At 44.9% G+C, this 14,912-nt stretch overlaps 1 protein-coding gene across 1 annotated transcript in view; it reads left to right on the top strand.

Moving 5' to 3' along the window:
- Positions 1–2,156: 2,156 nt before the first annotated feature.
- CSNK2A1 (casein kinase 2 alpha 1) overlaps positions 2,157–14,912 on the top strand; it is a 46,104-nt gene continuing 33,348 nt past the window's right edge. Inside the window, exon 1 of the mRNA XM_082226337.1 lies at positions 2,157–2,285. The gene's annotated coding sequence lies outside the window, so the exon portion shown is untranslated. The remainder of the gene's footprint in view (positions 2,286–14,912) is intronic.

Genomic DNA, 14,912 nt, shown 5'->3' with positions numbered 1-14,912 from the left:
TTATGACTTATATGCATAAAGCCATATACAGCTTGGGACCAGGATTCCTGAAAGATCATCTCACCCCTTATCATCTTCTTCTTTGGCAATCACTCGTAGCTGAGTAAGATTGTCTTCCATAAACACGGTTTAACAATGAGTCCGGAAGTAGCCATGAAGGCTAATTCTGGATCCACACATCCTTCCACAGTGGAGACCTAGGTTTCTGGGTGGGAGTTGATCACGGTGTGGATTTGCCAAGCGTGCCTTCCTCTTAGCACGTTTCTCCCTTGCGTCCTGAGTTTCCCAATTGTTGGTGTTTATACTACATTTTTAAAATTTGCCTCGAGACAGTCTTTAAACCTCTTAATGTTTAGCACTTGCTGTCCCCAACCCTAACCCTGTGGAAAGCCATCTAATTAGACTTTAATTTGATTTTGACATGTTTTTAGGAGGTAATTTAATTATTGTTTCATTTTATACCAATATTATATATCTGATGTTAGCCGCCCTGAGCCTGACTTCGGTCGGGGAGGGAAGGAAATAAATAAAAGATGATGATGATGATGATTTTGACCACCAGCATTACACTTACCATTTTTAAGTTCGGAATAGAGTAGTTGCTTTGGATGACCAGTTCAACAAAGTTGATGTTGAAGAATCGTTGCTTCAACACTGGTGATCTTTGCTTCTTCCAGTACAATGGTACCTCTAGTTGCAGACATGATCTGTTCTGGGGTGCCGTTCACAACCCGAAAAGTCCGCAACTAGAGTAGTACTTCTGCGCATGTGCGAAGTGTGCAGAATGCTTCTGCATGTGCGTGCACAGGGAAACCCGGAAGTATACACTTCCGGGTTTGCTGCATTTGCAAACCGAAAAGCCGCAACGTGAAGCAAGCATAATAAGAGGTATGACTGTACACTGGCATTAGTTTGCCTATCTTCCCAAGTGTTGTGTAGAGATTTTCAGAGACACCATTGATGGAATCTTTTGAGGAGCTGGAGATGGCGTTTATAGGTAGTCCATGTTTCACAAGCATACAGTAAGATTGGTAGTACAATAGCTTTGTAAACAAGCATTTTGGTTTCCCTGTGAATGTCCTGGTCCTCAAGCACCCTGCACTTTATATACGCAATTTATCACTGTGCTCTGCAAGTGAGGGAGTCCTGCAGATACCATATTATACCAGGAGGTCTGTCTCATGCAGTATAGGAATCACAGAACTGTAGAGATCCTAAGGATCATCTAGTCCAACCCTCTGAAATGCAGGAGTCACAGCTACCAATCAAGGGGAGCGAACTGTCTCTGTTGCCTTTTCACTGCCTACTGAAGATCTTCCTCTTCCAAAACGCCTTTCCAGTTCTCTCTCAGTCTACATCTGTACTGGACTTATTTTTAAGATATTCTGAATATGTTTTCATCACTTTCTGTTTGCTGCCCAGAGCTCCTTTGGGAGGAAGGATGGAAAATAATAATAATAATTATAATTATAATAATGCTCTTGGAGCACCTAGGAAAAACACTTTTGAGTTTTTTGGTGACTAATTAGCAGGAACACTCAGACTAATGGGTAGTTAGGGAACAGACAAAAGAGGAAGTGTGCATGCACACGAAAGCTCATACCAAGAACTAACTTAGTTGGTCTTTAAGGTGCTACTGGAAGGATTTTTTTTATTTTGACTATGGCAGACCAACACGGCTACCCATCTGTAACTAGACAAAAGAGGATTAACATTCCTTAGGTCATTAAGGAATCAGAGAGTTTTCCTTAATGGCGTGAGCAAATTCTCCTGCCTTTGGAATGTGAGATGGACCACAACTCATTGCAAGTTTCCAGCTAAATAGGTAAAATAATGATGATGATGATTATGATAATAATAATGATAATGATAACAATAATAATGATGATAATAACAATAACAACAACAATAATAATGGTGATAATAATAATAATAATAATAATAATAATAATAATAATAATAATAATAATAATACTCTCCCACCTCTGAACAGTTGCTAGTCAGAGTCCCCCAGCTCGGTCCCCAATCCTGCCTTTCAGAGAACTACACCTCCCAGAAGGCAACGCCTGGAAAGCGTCCTGCGCATGCGTCCCCGACAGTCAGCGCACAGAGAAGCCTCCCGAGTTCTAGAGAGGCCCGAGCGCGCGGCGCGGCAGCGACTTCCGCTTCCGGCCAGCCTCGCTCTGGGCCCTGCGGCTGGCGGCCGAGCCTTGTGCCTCCGCCATATTGTCTGTGTGAGGCCGGCGAGGGAGGCGCGGTGGTGGCTGCTGCCGCCTCCTCCTCAGGTGGGTGGCCGTAGGGGCGCGGGGCGCCTTCCCCGTCCCGAATGGACCCGGTGGGGGGAGGGGAAAGGGCCCAGAGGCGGGAGACGGGGGAGGGCGGGGCTTCCTCGACTCCCCCTCCCCCCCTATTTGGAGCCTCAAGGGAGGGGAGGGGGGGCATATATATAAAATGAGAAAATGAGGGGTCTCTGGTTCTGGAAGTGCGGGTTTTGCTGCTTCGCCCCCCCCCTCATGAGGCAGCTGCATAGTATGGCAGCCTATGGGGGGGGGGAGGGGAGGCGCCCCATCCTGGGTGAGGCTGCCAGTGGAGACGCCCCTGGGCCTGAAGGGAGCAGACCCCGCCCACAGAGCCCCCCCCGTGCACTAGTTGACCACTGGGACGTTTCCTTTTGTTGGGGGGGGGGAGGAGAAAGAAAGATCCCCCCATCCCCAATTATGTGAGTCTGTGAACGAAGCAGGACAGTCCTTTGAAAGGTGCCCCCCCTCCAATGTGGCCCTTCTTGCACTCTAGCAAAAAAAAAAAGGTTATCTTCCCTCGCCCCCCCCATGTGTGTTCTGGCATATTCTTTTGCATATGATGTTGGGTGGGGAGGAAGGAGGGGTCCTGCTGAGGGTCTGCAGTGATTCTTTTGGGGTGGGGGCAGAACGGAGAGGGTGTCTCCCTCCAGGGGGGGCAGGGAGGGGTAGATCATGGTGGATTTGTGTGTGTGTGTGTAGGATATTTTGCCCCTTTTCCAGGCTGCATAGGAGATCTCTTTCTGTGTCAGAGGCTGAAGGGTACCTGTAAATCTCCTTATTTGTGAGGTCCGCAAGTGCTTGAGCCTGAGCATCTTTCAGCAGGGGCTGTTGCACTTGTGGTTCTGGGAGCTTGTTGGACGGTTGAGGATAGCCTAGGGTGGGGTCATTAATACATGCTAATCTGCATTTCAAAAACAGAAACAAAGGTATTATCATTTCCTAGGATTGTTTTCTCTTTGAGTAATTGTGGTTAGGACAGTTTAGAAATCTAGGGTAAATATGTGAAAATTGCTGGTTCCTTTGCCCTATCATTATGGGGGATTTAAGAATTACCTGGTTGGATCAGACCAAGGTCTGTCTAATTTAGCATCCTGTTTCCAACAGTGGACAACTGGAAGCCTCTAGGCACCGCTGAGTAGAGTCATCCCCAGGGAACTTGTAGAGTCCGGACTGAGGTGCTCTTCTCCCAGCTAATTCCCAAGACAAGCCTCTCTGTCTTAGAATCATAGAATCATAGAATCATAGAGTTGGAAGAGACCACAAGGGCCATCGAGTCCAACCCCCTGCCAAGCAGGAAACACCATCAGAGCACTCCTGACATATGGTTGTCAAGCCTCTGCTTAAAGACCTCCAAAGTAGGAGACTCCACCACACTCCTTGGCAGCAAATTCCACTGTCGAACAGCTCTTACTGTCAGGAAGTTCTTCCTAATGTTTAGGTGGAATCTTCTTTCTTGTAGTTTGGATCCATTGCTCCGTGTCCGCTTCTCTGGAGCAGCAGAAAACAACCTTTCTCCCTCCTCTATGTGACATCCTTTTATATATTTGAACATGGCTATCATATCACCCCTTAACCTCCTCTTCTCCAGGCTAAACATGCCCAGCTCCCTTAGCCGTTCCTCATAAGGCATCGTTTCCAGGCCTTTGACCATTTTGGTTGCCCTCCTCTGGACACGTTCCAGTTTGTCAGTGTCCTTCTTGAATTGTGGTGCCCAGAACTGGACACAGTACTCCAGGTGTGGTCTGACCAGAGCAGAATACAGTGGCACTATTACTTCCCTTGATCTAGATGCTATACTCCTATTGATGCAGCCCAGAATTGCATTGGCTTTTTTAGCTGCCGCGTCACACTGTTGGCTCATGTCTCTTAGGACTATGGTGGGATGGGAGGTTCTGATTGCCTTGTTCCAGCTAAATGTAGGAACACATTTTCTGCACAGTTGAAGAGTGCTCTCCCCAATTACTGTGGTGCTGATACTGTGGGGATTTCTCCCCATCCTGCAACCATCTGTATACAAAGATCAGACTAGATAGGATAGGACAGATATGTGTACCTGAAAACAGTAAAGTGTGATATTTTAAAATTGACTCTTGATCCTACAAATTTGATTTCTTGCTGTCTGGGCTTCTGAAGTGCTTTCTGCCCTTGCTTTTTGTTTTATTTTAATGATTTGTTGTCTCTCCTTTTCATGGATCATGCCCAAGAAAGCTGTTCCTTCCTTGGTACGTGCAGTTGGTGTAAAGGGATGTTTTTTTCCACAGTGATAGACAAAAGGTATTAACTCCACACTAGGAAGTCGAGAAGCTGTACGTAAGTTAATGGGGTTAGAAATAAGAGAATGTGAGGAGCCAAAGAAACATTTCCAGTGAAAGTTTCAGAGCTTCTTACAGTGTTCTAGATTCCAGTCCTCATAGCAGTTGGGGGGGATGAATAAAAAATATTAGATGCAGAATATTTTCCCCATTGTTGGGTATGAATATATTTAGCAAGTGCCCATTTTAGTTCTGTTCATCTTCAGCTGAATTGGTTTCCTCCCTATCCCCATGAGAATGTAATATTACTAGGTAAGAAACACTCTTTTCCCATTACCTGACAAGTTGCATCATCTCAGTTTGGCTATATATTGGAACACTTTCATTTATTCTTGTAGGAATAGCGGGTTGGGAAGTGAGGGATAGCCTGAGAATGTTGCATGCTGCATACTGGAGCTTTTAAATCTTGGGTCTTTAGGGAGGACTTCTCCTTTCTTTACCACTAGAATAGGGAGAGATTCCTTCCCAGATTTTATTGTCAGCCCTTGCAGGAGTATGATCCCACTACCAAGTGTGCATCTGCCCTGGCTAAGTGGGCATGAGGGATGCTTCCTCAACCAGCAGCATATGCAAATGTCTGCCTGTAATTTGGTGATGGTGGTCAGGAAACTCCTGGTTCCAATAAGCTGTGGTAGCTGATCTCTTATCTTCTACTGTTTTTCTTCCCCTTGTGAGAAGTTGATCTCTGTTGTTGGCTTGTTAGAGCAACAGGATTCTCTGCACATGCTTACCTGGTAGTTGAGTAGCATTGAACTCAATGAAACTTGCTGATCAGTAGATGTGTATAGGATTGCACTGCTAATTGTTAATCAACTAACAATTTCGCTGGTTGATTGCGGAGACACACTTTTAACTGATAAAGGCAAATTTTAATTTGAGGTTGAGGGGCATCCCTGTTAGTGTAAGTCTTTAGGCTAGTTTGAGTTTGTGTTGCTGTATGTCAAGAAAAATAAAGATGGCCTTGTTATCAATGAATGGTATTTCATGAGGCTTCCTATATAAAGGATTTAGTGACATACAGACTTACTTAAAATTATAAGCAATACAATGACAGGCTTATCCCCAATACTTCGGCTGGCTCTCCATCCTGAAGCTGGCGGCTACTATTTTATTTATTAAAATTGTGTACTGCTGTGGTGGGAAAGGCAGGGTATCAATAAATTCATAATTAAAAAAAGTATACTGCCTTTTATCCAAAGATCACAGGGCAGTTCACAACATAAAAGTACAAAGAGAACACAATATACATCATAAAAAACAAACCAATAATCCCCTTCCCACAAACACATTTAAAAGGCCATAGAATGTTAATCAGGCAAATGCCTGGTTGTAGAGAAACATTTTTGCCTGATGCCTAAAGATCTATGAGCCTCCCTGGAGAGACTGTCCCACAAACAGGGAACCATCACAGAAAAGACCTTGCATAGAATCATAGAATCGTAGAGTTGGAAGGTACCATGAGGGTCATCTAGTCCAACCCCCTGCAATGCAGGGTTTTTTTGCCCAGTGTGGGGCTTGAACACACAACCCTGAGATGTAGATCCTTTGAAAACATCTCCATGTAAGTCTTCAGCACCCTAGCTATGGTTAGGAGAAGCGGAATAAATTATGCAAAATAAGCTGATTCAAATGCACTTGGTTCACAGAATTTGGACAACAGAACACTGACTGCAAATCACAAAGCAGTGAGATCTGCAAGTGGTACAGTCAGGGGTTCCTCATCTCTCCTTTTTACCATTTTGATAAGAATGTACCTTTTGGCCTGTGCAACCATGCAAGAAAAAACTGACTGCCCTGGGGGAAGTATCCTAAGCTGTTTGTACAGTAGAGGTTTATGCCCCGAGGAACACTTTCTTTCTTGCTGCTGATGGAAGCTAGCTTTCAAATTCTTGATTAGAATCATTAGTCGCCGCCAGAATGGAGTTTCACAAAACAATCTCAGCTTTTAAAATCCTCCTGTGCAGACCAAATCAAGCTTGAGCTCCACATAAAGCTTGCAGTGCGTTACACCCTGTGTGTAATGTAATGGATGACCTGCTAATAAACATGGGAAGCTTTTGTGTTGACCCCGCTCTAAAGCAGTGTTTGGGTGAACATTTCTGTGGCCATTGGGCTGTCGTAGAAGCACACAGAATATAGCCAGTAGGGCTTGGAAATGTTGCCAGCTCCATATTTTTGCTCCACCCACTTTTCTCAAAAGCCCCACCCTCCAGACTTGGGAGATTTTTTTGTCATTCAGTGCTTGGATGGATGTGTGATACCATGGCATGCACACTGGCTAGAGCTTGTTATCAAAATGTGGGTGTGCCTTTCTTAAATTATTCCAAATGAGAATTGCTCCTTTTGATAAGATGTGGTGCAGATATAGCCCGGCTGACACTTTGAAATTCAATATGCATGCCTACCTACCCAATGGAAGAGTGACCTTGCATAAGGGTCTGCCTTTGCTCCCAATCTTTAACATAGTTACACCCTTTTCTTCAACTTAAATGCTCAGGTGTCCTTGCAGAAACACAAATTCATTCTTCCCCACAGAGAGGACCCAGGTGTTTTTCTTTTCCTTTTTTATTATGCTGCCCTTCAGAATAAATTTTTCCAGCTTACAAAAACAGAATAAATAAATAAATAAATAAATAAATATGATAACTAAATGCAAGAATAAAAACTCCAGGCAAGCGTTAAAATGCCTATTGCAAAAGTTAACCTTTTTGAGTTAGTCACCTGGAAAGAATGGCTAGTCAGCCATTACTGGCGAGTAGCTAACTGCAAGGTTACTTGGGTCCATGTGATCTCTGCTCTCAAACTCCAATCTTGCACTTTACGAGTCTGATTTATGTTGCTCAATAAATCATGCAGATTATCTTTGTGCTCACTTAGCTGTGCTTTCTGTCAATATTTAGCATTTCACCATTGAGGCAGTGGTGGTATGGCAATAGAGGATTGAGGTGGTTGAATGTTGGAAGGCTCTAGAGAGAGAAGGTTAGGACTGGGGATGGGTGTTGCGGATGGGGTGGGGATGGAAGGATGCTGGAAAGGTTCATGGAGGTTCTGCAGCTTGCTAAAGCCCAGATTAGTCAAACCCTGACTGGAACCATTGCCCGTCCTTTCTGAGCTCTGTATTTTCTTCAAAGGCTGAGATTTGCAAACTCAAATCTGCTGCAAAACCAAAGACTCCTTGCGAAAAGCACACATTAGACTTTGAGATTGGCGGCTGTTTGTCTCATTTCTGTTTTGCTCTGTTCATGTGATGTTAGTTCTTGCATTTAATTGCAGAAGTGGCATGCTGGGCTCTCAGCAAGTGTGTTTAAATTATTTGCCACTGTGGATCATAAAGTGTGAAAAATAGGGCGAGTGAGAAAATGCCCCATTGAGATGAGTCAGGACAGTTTGCATTCCTCTTAGAGGTACAGTTCACACTCTCTGGGGAGGTGGGTACATGACACCACATCGTCTTTGCATCTGCTTATGGTACAAATTCAGAAGTCCATTCTTGAAGCTATTATGGTAAGCGATGCACTTTCTAAATAAAAATTGTGGGTTGAGGTTTTTATTTTTAGTTGGGGTTCTCGCCTCTTCCATCCCAAAGGCAGATAGCTGTACAGACAAATGCCAGATCGGATATTATAATATTTGAATACTGTTGTTGGAACTTGGTAAGGAAGGAGGGTGATCTTAAGAGAGGTTTCTTTTAAGGTAATCCATATTTTCTGAGCTTCCACTAGTGGGTCAGGACTAATGAGTGGACCACATGAACAATGCTTACCACCATTAATAAAACAACTTTTAAAATAAAAAAATTCCTTCCAGTAGCACCTTAAAGACCAACTAAGTTAGTTCTTGGTATGAGCTTTCGTGTGCATGCACACTTCTTCAGCTCATACCAAGAACTAACTTAGTTGGTCTTTAAGGTGCTACTGGAAGGAATTTTTTTATTTTTATTTTGACTATGGCAGACCAACACGGCTACCTATCTGTAACTGAAAACAACTTTTGTAAGAGAAAGGGGGAGACATCAAAAGATGCAGCAGAATGCACCTTTGCACATTTTACTCCGACTTGCTTCAACTATGAACACTGTTAATAGTTACAAAAAAGAGAGAAACTCGTCAGTTATGACTTCTCAGCTTTGCCTGTTAAGATGCAGGGACCACTTCCTTGCTTTTCATCTGGTCATATTAGGTCTTAAGAACGAGGTTATATGTGGTATGTTAGAAAGTAAGTCCTATTTTGTAGTATGTGGGGGTTAAGACTGTGTTCTGATTCTGAAAGACATGAGCACTGGATTGAGTTGGTATCTTTCCCTTTGATGCTTAGGAAATACAGTGGTTCTCAACCATAGCGGCAGCTGGAAAAGATAGCCTTATCAGCTGGGTGGGGGTAGGCTGTATGCCTGAGCTCCCTTCTAATTCCTGCATGGATCCTGGAATAGTGGAAGTAGCTTCCTGATGAGGTAATGGCCCTCTAAGTATGGGCCATTAAAGTAACAAAGGAAGTGTCTCTGTGCCGGATACCAAATGGGTGGGCTCCCTCCCTCAATGGCTGGTAGTAAGAAAGACAGACGCCAGAGTTGGGAGTTGGGTTATGTGAGCTAGAAGCAAGGCAACTGATGTGAGCTGGGCAACTGGGAGACAGAACCATGCTTGATTTCTGCTGGGATCCAAGGCTATGGCTATGGGAGAAGCAATACGTTCTTGGATGTTCAAGTTGCAAGCTCAAGTTGTGTGTGTGTGTATATATATATATATATATGTAAATAAAGCATCTATCACAGGGGTCAGCAAACTTTTTCAGCAGTGGGCCGGTCCACTGTCCCTCAGACCTTGGGGGGGCAGACTATATTTTTTTTTGGGGGGAATGAACTCCTATGCCCCACAAATAACCCAGAGATGCATTTTAAATAAAATGACACATTCTACTCATGTAAAAACACACTGATTCCCAGACCGTCCACTGGTCGGATTTAGAACACTGAGGTCCAGCGCCAAGGGCCTTCTTGGTAGTGGCACCCGCCCTGTGGAACATCCTCCCACCAGATGTCAAAGAAAAGAATTATCAGACTTTTAGAAGACATCTGAAGGCAGCCTTGTTTAGGGAAGCTTTTAATGTTTAACAGACCACTGTATTTTAATACTTTGTTGGAAGCCACCCAGAGTGGCTGGGGAAACCCAGCCAGATGGGCGGGGTATAAATAAATAAATTATTATTATTATTATTATTATTATTAATAATAATAATAAAGGCGATTGGGCTGGATCCGGCCCAGGCCTTCATTTGCCTGCCCATGAAGTATCATAAAGACACCATAGTCTGCTGTTTCTGAGGAAATCAATTCCTGGGTAAGCACATGGAACCTTCTGGAATCTCACTTGGAGATTGGGGTGGCTCACAACCGTGTGGTCTGAGAGGCACATACCTGGAAATGTGGTTGACGTTCCTAAAAATGTGATCCGGTTTGCATGAAATAGTAAGTAATACCCAAGAATGACTATTTAGTTATAGTCGAAAGCAGAAGCATTTTTGGCATTTGGAGTCTTGTCAAGAAGGTACAGAGCACATTTCTCTTAGTAGTAGCTAAGATTTGTACATTGAAAGTAGGGATATTATTCTGTGGTTGAAGAAAAAAGAAAGTATGAGACCTTGGAGCAATCGAGAAATTAAGCATTAGTCAGATAATGAGACAGAAGATTGCATTTGGACAAATGCATTGCAGTGGTTGCACAGTTTTGTCTTCAGGAAACATTGTAAGCATGAACATGGGTTTGTAAAAATAGCCTCAGAGTGTGAGATGTTTGTGTTGGTATTTGAATTTTCAATAATTGGGATATTTTGAATATTTCAGATTCGTTAGGAGGTTGTGATCTATCTATATATTTGTGTTGCATATTATATTTGACTTTTCCACATTGTTCTGCATTTTATAAGTTAACAATGTGTGTGTGTGTGTCTCAATTTCCCCCCTTTCAGCGTGCAGTTGTGCATGGGAGGTGTGGCTTTCTCCCTGCACCCAAAGCGCTTTCAAGCTTGGAACACCTGTGGGACCCAGGCATGCCTTTGCTTTCCCTTCAGGTCTGAACTGTTGTGGTTTAGTTCTGTGTCAAATGAGTGCGCACTGCACCTGGCAGAGGCAGAGCAACTCTCTGCCTTCTCTCTCCAGCTCTAGGCTACTGGGGGAGGAGTGAGGGCTTATTGTCTCCCCCCTCTTCATAACTCGAAGCTTGGAAACAGAAAGAGGAGCATATCTCTCTCTTCCCTCCGCCACATCCCATCCCAGTCCTCCGCTGTCCCGGGGCGATTTTAAAATGCCGCCCGCCAGCATTTTAAGATCGCCCGGACAGCGGAGAAGTCCTCCGCAGTCCCGGGGTTTTTTAAAATGCTGGGGGTGGGAAGAAAAGCCCTTGTCCCGTCCCCCCCAGCCTTCAGAAGAGGTCCGGGGACAGACTGTCCCCGGACCTGGTCTGAAGACGGTTTCCCTAGGAACGCATTAATTGATTTTCAATGCATTCCTATGGGAAACCGTGCATCGCAAGATGAAAAACTCGCAAGACGAAGAGACTTGCAGAACGAATTAATTTCGTCTTGCGAGGCACCACTGTAATTTGGCCCAAAAAGGTGCACATTAGATTTGAGTAAATACAGTGTAACAGAATTCTGCAGGATGTGTTGATAGGGTGTGAAAACAGTCAAGGATCCCCAAGCATGCACCTCCCGGTGGTAGAGATGTTAGGTGCCATCCTTTAATCCAGGCATCTTGATCACAAGTGGCCAGTAGCCAGGTGCAAAATGCCCCCTTAGCTGGGTCGTGCCTTTCCTTTCCATAAAACCTACACGACGCAGTCCACTCATTTCTAGTTCCTGCCAGTGTACCTTTAGGCTTGACTCTCCAGGCCAGACACAAGAATCAATTCATCGGGTGAGTTTGGGGAGAAAACCCTGCTTAACTGTGCTGCAGGAAGCTTTCCTCAAGTCAGGGCAAAGCCTTGTGTTTAAGCGTTAGTCTCACAGCCATGGGCAACAAGGAATTGCATGCATGTTGAGTGAAGGAAAAGGAGGAATCAAGTACTCTGTCCCTCCCCTTAGAAGCACGTGAACTGTTAGAGGAGAGAAACTCCCTTGTTTGCAACTGTGTAGGAACGCTGAAGGTTGTTGCAGGAGAATCAGAGCTCTCTGTTTCTGCCTCTGCCAGCCCCCGGCAGGCTAGCACAGATGCTGGCAGGTTAGTAAGTTTTGTGGACTTTTTTAAAAACAACAAGGATGCTTTTAGATGGAGCTGTGAGGGAGCGATATTAGGATATCTTCCCAAGGAACAACTTTTCTCTCTTCTCTGTTTGGGAGCACAGCCTTTCTGGGATGTTCCAGGGTCAGCAGGTGCTTTCAAATGTGGCAATGTCCTACTCTCCAGAGGTTATCCAGTTTCATCAGCACCACCCAGCTCCCAGGCTTCCAGGCAGTTGCGGCCTCGCAGGAATCCTACTTGCCAATATGCTAATACTCTGACTTTGTTTCAGGCCCTGGGCTTGTTTGCACTAGCACGGCAGAGAGAGGAGGTTTCCAGATTGTACATTTCACTCTGTTTCCAGCGCCAGGCTGCTAAAGCGGTTGTGCTTAATTTTGAAAATGAGCTGATTGAGCACCGGTTTCTCTTTTAAGTACTGGGAAAATCCTGTTTGTTTGGGTGACTAAAACTTTGATGCTGCTACCTAGGAATTCTGAATATTTCTTCAGCCTTGGTTTCCTGCTCAGGATATTGGCTCACTCAGGGTAATGCTACAAGATTTAGAATGAAAGGTTCAATGAAGAAATTGCTATATTGCTGGGAAATCACGGGAGAGTTATTTCATCAGCTGAATTTTCCAGCTTAGTAGCATTAGAGCGAAGCCCCTGGCGCTGGCTACCAAGGCTGGCACAGTACTTACCAGGAGACTTGTTTTTCCCTTTCCCTGAGCCAACTTGGGGTTGGGACAAGAGGGTCAAACATAGCATTAAAAGGAACCCCCTGGAGTTCATTCTGAGCCAGAGGGACAGGGAAATTGTTCTTCTTCCGCCCTTCCAATCTGCTTTGGCAGTTGCATGTTAAGGCTGAGGGGAGGAAAAGGCCAGGTGTCTGACTGGAAGGAGGAAGAAATGGGGGTGAGGAGCAGCACAGCAGCGGCTCAGGCCGGCATTTGAGGAAAGAGAAGCTGTGAAGCCTTGGGTAGCAGTGTTGGCTGCCTTGCTCAGGGCTGGGAGCCATCTCAGTAAGAGCTCGGCTTGAAAGGCAAATCCTACACAAAAGAACTTTAGAGAACTGGTGATGGTGTATAAAGGAAGGGAAGGATTGGTCAGTAGAGAGCTGGAAAGCAGGATAGTCATTCACTGTGATCTCTTAGGACAGGGATCGGCAAGGCTTACCGGGCAGGGGCTGGATCACTCTCGCGGAGATCCTCCGTGGGCCAGGCCAGTGCAGCGCGATGCCGGAAATCATGTCTGCGCATGTCCGCGGCACTGGCAAATGCTTCTGCGCATGCCCAGACACTGGAAATTGCGCCTGTGCAGAAGCGATTTTCGGTGGCTGGACATGCGCAGAAGCAATTTCCAGCACCGCGGACATGCGCAGACACGATTTTTGACGTCTGGGTATGCGCAGAAGCGATTTCTGGAGCCGCAGAAGAGGGTCCCCATGCCACGCTGCGCTGGTTTAGCACAGCGCACGGGGACTCGCCGAATGGGCGGCTCGGTTTGGGGGTGGCTCATGGGCCAGTTAAGCAACCCTCATGGGCTGCTTCTGGCCCATGGGCCTTAGGTTGCCGACCTCTGTCTTAGGAGAATCCTTGGTTTGATTTGGGGGTGCTTGGATATCGTGCTGCACCTCTCCCATAAAACATTGACTCCACAAATATTAGGCTGGAGAGAACAAGCCTAACAGCTGTGTGTTCTAAGAGGAGAAGCTGAAAGGCAAAGATTCTTTTCTGGCTTCAACAGAGGAGCGGACAGATTCATGGAGGAGAGGGCTATTGAAGGCTGCTAGGTATGATGGCTCTGCTGTGCCTCCACAGTTGGACGCAGCAATACTTCTGAATACCAGTTGCTGGAACCTGCAGGAGGGCCGAGAGCTCTTGTGCTCAAATTTTTCTTGTAGGCTTCCTGCAGGCATCTGGTTCGGCCACTGTGAGAACAGGATCCTGGACTGGGTGGGCCATTGGCCTGATCCAGCAGGCTTTTATGTTCCCTCCTCCCCTGGGTCAGCTAGAGAAGCCTCATTGACAGCAGTCAGTGAGTAAAAGACTGGCTCCGAGGCACAACTCTTCTTTTTTAAAAAAAAATAATATTTATTGAGATTTTACAAACATTAAAAAGTTTCAAAGTTTAGACTTAACAAATAAGAACAAAGAATAACCTTAACAAAGAAAAAAAAACCTACAAAAGTACAAAAACAGAACACATGAAAAATACAAAATAGAAAAGTTAACAAAAGGAAGAAAAATAAAAAAGAAAAAGATCAGTAATTTCATATCTTATACTTCATTTACTAGTTTCCTGACCTCCTCACACCTCCCTTTTTATATTCCAGTTCAGATATTTAATTCAGCAAATCCTTACCCTCTGTCATTTATCTTTACTCAGTATCTTAACCTATTATAACCATGTGTTTATAACCATTGTCAATCCATATTTACATATTCTTGATAATCTTTTTACCAATACCACTTATTTTCCATCCAACATCATTTTAACATTCCTTAATTTTACAGTATTTCTGCAAGTAGTCTTTAAATTTCTTCCAGTCTTCTTCCACCGACTCTTCTCCCTGGTCACGGATTCTGCCGGTCATTTCTGCCAATTCCATGTAGTCCATCACCGAGGCACAACTCTTCAAGCGCTGTGATGGCGTCAGTAGAGTTGCTAACGGGGGGCCAGAAGAGTTTCTTCACTGGGAATGCTTTACTGTGCAATTTATACAGTCTTATCTCCAGCTATCTCCCTCCTGCAGAGTTTGCCCTGTGTGAGAAGGATCACATTCTCCCTCCCCAACCCCTGCTGTTTCCATGGGTGTAAATATTCAGTATGGATCTGTCCCGAGGTCAGGTGGGGGGCATAGCACTTAACTGTTGTCACCATGTAGATACCCCTCAAAAGCTAAGGCAAGCTGTGGCGCATGATGTGCCCTAGCTAGAGTTATCTGCAAACAAATGGGGAGGGTGTGGTTAGGGTGGAGAACACAGTGATATCTCCTGGTCCAGAGGATTTCAAGATTTGCCAGTAGCTGTTCTGTCATGAGTGCTTCAGATATGGAGTGGGAGCTGTGAATGCCTCCCTTCTCTTC

Source organism: Podarcis vaucheri, assembly GCF_965113315.1.
Source record: "Podarcis vaucheri genome assembly, chromosome: 6".
Taxonomy (NCBI): domain Eukaryota; kingdom Metazoa; phylum Chordata; class Lepidosauria; order Squamata; family Lacertidae; genus Podarcis; species Podarcis vaucheri.
This window is presented reverse-complemented; position numbering and strand designations above follow the sequence as displayed.